Source organism: Lactuca saligna, chromosome 5 (assembly GCF_052625555.1).
Source record: "Lactuca saligna cultivar CGN05327 chromosome 5, ASM5262555v1, whole genome shotgun sequence".
NCBI classification, from domain to species: domain Eukaryota; kingdom Viridiplantae; phylum Streptophyta; class Magnoliopsida; order Asterales; family Asteraceae; genus Lactuca; species Lactuca saligna.
Window position 1 is genome coordinate 282,590,629 of NC_136421.1, and position 4,135 is coordinate 282,594,763.

The window sequence follows — 4,135 nt, forward strand, 5'->3', positions numbered from 1 at the left end:
GAACCAAGATGACATTTTTATGACTCAAAGCACCCAAAATGTCTAAAAGGACAACTCATTTGGTCTAGAGTAAGGCAAACTCATATATACAAAGATTATGGGACCAAAAGGCACAAAACTCAATAACTAGCAAGAGCTAACGAAGTATTCAACAAGGTCTAAGCTTTATACCTTCTGAAGTTGAGAAAAGTAATGTAGGTTTTGGATCAGCTTGAGCTCCAACAATCAACACACTTGGATTTCCCTTTCTTCCAAAATGCACCCAAAACACATAAAAAGGCTCAAGATTTTCTCTAGGGGGGATAGGGTTTCGAGTTGGAGGCTTAAGAGGGTGAAGGCTGATGTTAGGAAGGACCTCAAGGCGTTAGAGTCTTTAAATAGGGCTCAAAACCACAAAATTAGGGTTTTAACACTGCGGCAACACGCCTATCTTACCATAAGTTATGCCCAGCGTAACCCTCTAAAAGCGCATCCCCCTTCAACCAATACGTCCAGTGTACTACTTAGTGTACGCCCAGCGTACTGTCAGACTCCCTTTTCCGTCTTAACTTCAAACAACCATAACTTATTCGTTTCAACTCTGTTTTTGAGGATCTTTATATTCATGAAAAGGCATCGAAAAGCTCTATAATTCTATCTAGATACTTATGACTAAAAACATCTTAAACTAAAATCCTTAATTTATGCAAGAAGCTCGAAACATAACCTTTTCCATTTTACCCCTCAGCTTCCATTGAACAATCCAAGGTTTAAATCACTTATCCAACCTCATACACCTCTAATGGAGTCTCAACTTCATTCCATTGAAGCTCAAGGTCTCCATTTGATCAATTTATTGTCTAAAATCCTGAAATAAGAACTTGTCGAATATATAGATATTTTATAAATAGAAACATTGAATTCAACAAAAAAAAAATATAAAAGGGTAAAATAGTCATTTTTATTATTCAACATTTTAGAGGTTCCAACCACATAAAAGTTAAAAATTCATATCTTAAAAATTCAGACTTTTTAAAATTTCGGATCCTACCAAACAGCTCTCGAGTTTTCACCAAATTTGGATCTTAATAGCACTTCACCAAATATGGAAATAGATTACATTTCATGAAAATCATACGTCCCTAACCTTCACGAGATCTCATATCCATCTCCCTCGTTCAATATAATTGATTCTCTGGATTTGGTTAATGGTTTAGACATGTGTTTGATTTATAGGTTGTTACGCGTGTTTAGGTTCATAGAAAATTAAGTGTTTAATTTGAACCTCGATTTCTACGTTTTATTTAGGTTTCAATAAATTTGATTATATTAGCTTGATATATGGTTAGTGTGAAGTTATGTGGAGTTTTATCTTTAGTTTTTTTTAGGTTTGTTCTTGATTATTTATTTATTTTTTTGGGTTTGTTCTTGATTTGTTATCCCTTTTTTGATTTTAATGTCGATGGAATTACAGGTGGGCTTACCGGAGAAAGCAATGTGTGATCAATGTATCGTCGGAGATGGTGCCGTAGCATCGAGTTGTGAAAGCTATCTACGGTAGTGGAAGGGGAAGCAAAGTGAAAAGAGGGCATGAGTGGGTCCAGAGCCATGTGTTTCAGTTTTGAAGTGTTCAAGACAAACTCTCAATGTTTTGGGGTTTTGATTCAACAGATAATGGTGATGAAGGTGGTTTGGATTTTAGATGGAAATGAGGGGAGAAAGATGAACACAAGTGATGAAGGTGGCGGGGGAAGCCATGAGATTTCTCCTCATATCGATTTTGCAAAATGGGCGACAACCATGGGGCACAAAGACTAGCATCCGTGACCACCCTTACTCTACCACAAAATTATTATGCTTTGGGTGATATTCACTAGTAAAAATCCCCTCTACATAGGATTCATAATTATAAAATAGCCTCCATACCGAATGGCTGAGTAATAAAGGGCAAGAAAGAGGATGGGTAAAACCGTGGTATAGGTTCAAGAAAGAGGAGTTTTACATTTTTGGTATAGGGTTTAGCGTTTTTTCAAGTTAAAGTTAAAAAACTAGTTTCAAAACGTACCAGATAATTAAATGATTATTATTATACTTTTTTGAATATTATATATGTAGTACAGACTTGTTCATTAATTGCTTTTTTTGACCAATATTAAGAATTCTTGGTTCATGCAATGTAATCATATCACATCGTTACAGAATCACGCAACACAAGTTTCAATCGTGCAAAACAAGCTTCATGGAATCTGATCACATGAATATTTTCACCTAAGATTTCTTGGTTCTTTAAATGCGATGTATTATATATCCATTCATGACCAATATTAAATTTAGAAAAGTAAACACGAAAACGAATTGGATCTATAAATAAAAGAAAAAAACTCGTTTCATTTCATTGAATAGAAATAACCTTCATATGTCATAATGTCAATGTCTATAGCTTCTCAAGCTTTCTCTCTTTCATCTGTACCTAAATGCAGTCACGAAGCTCAAAAAGAAAGAGCCAATATGGCCCTCACTTTTGATAAATACAAGGGTAGGCTTCAAATGCTTCCCAAGGAGAGAGGTTGGATAACAGGAAACCTATACATGTACCAAGGCTTTTGGCACCAGTCGATGCGTATAATCTCAATAGAAACTGTGATGGCCTTACAAGACACTTTCAAAGCTCACCCAACAGATATATACTTGGCCACACTGCCAAAATCTGGCACGACATGGCTCAAGGCGCTCGTGTTTGCTATCGTTAACAGAAATCGCTACAAAAACAACTCTCTTTCAACTCACCCTCTACTCATCTCCAACCCTCACAACTGTTTGCCTTTCATTGAGACTGAAGTATATAGACACACACCTACATATGCCAAACCACATTCACCACGACTGTTTGCTACCCATATACCCTACATTTCATTGCCTCAATCCATTCTTCAGTCGAATTGTCGACTAATTTATTTATGTAGAAACCCTAAAGATGTTTTGGTCTCTATGTTTCACTTTGCAAACAAGTTGAGAGACAAATCGGGCAGTCTACTGACATTTGAGGAGGCGTTCGATTCGTTTAGTAATGGGGTCATGCCAATAGGACCTTACTGGGACCATGTAAAAGGGTACCACAAGGTTAGTTCAGAACACCCGGGAAAGGTTCTATTTTTAACGTACGAGGATATGAAAACGGATACTATAAATCATGTCAAGCGAGTTGCGAAGTTCTTGGGCTACCCATTCACAGAGAAAGAAGAGACTGAAGGTGCAGTCCAAGAGATTATCAGACTATGCAGTTTCGAAAATTTAAGCGAGGTTAATAAGCATGGAAATCTACGTGAGGGTATACCTAATGATGCTTTTTTCAGGAAAGGGGAAGTTGGAGATTGGACCAACCATCTCACCAATGAAATGAGCCAGAATTTAGATCGAATTACCAGAGAAAAGTTCCATGGTTTGGATATCTCCTTCAACTAAAGGTGGATTCGCTACTCCTTTGCTGGTCTTGAAAAAAGACATTCGATCTAAAGAAACTCGTTTTTTGGAAACTAGTTGACGTAAAAAATTGTTTATTTCTGATTATTTTATTTAATTTTTATAGTATCACTGTGTTCCTTACCATAATTAATATGTATACGGGAGATTTCCCACTAAGTATTAGCGGCGACATTCGCTACAAAAAGTTGCCGCTAATGCTTCGTTGCAAATTCCGTATTAGTCTCCGCTAATAATTGCGTGTCGCTGCTAATAGCCACTTGTCGCCGCAAATACAACGTTGCCGCCAATAGGTTTGTGTCGACGCTAAAATAATTTTTATTTTTTTGTTTATTTAACATTAACATTATAAAAAACAATATAATATATATAAAAGCTGCTACAATCTTACAGGAATATTAACCTAATATATTAATGCATACACAACCAAGCCAAAATATTAATTAATCTATACACAACCAATCCAAAATATTAATCCATACAAAGTGCAATGTATCCAAAGTATTCTTCCAAACAAAACATTTCATAAAATCCTAAAATAGTAGCTAGTTGTCCTCATCAATCTGATCATTTTCTTCATTATTATTTAGTGGTGGCAATGAGCGAAACCACTCTTTCAATGCCGTAGAACAGGTCGGGTCATTTTGTATCATCTGAAGCATTTCCAATTACAAAG

At 36.1% G+C, this 4,135-nt stretch overlaps 1 pseudogene; it reads left to right on the forward strand.

The window, feature by feature from the left end:
* The first annotated feature begins 2,392 nt into the window (after positions 1-2,392).
* LOC144998056 (flavonol sulfotransferase-like pseudogene) lies at positions 2,393-3,542 on the forward strand (annotated as a pseudogene).
* Positions 3,543-4,135: the final 593 nt, after the last annotated feature.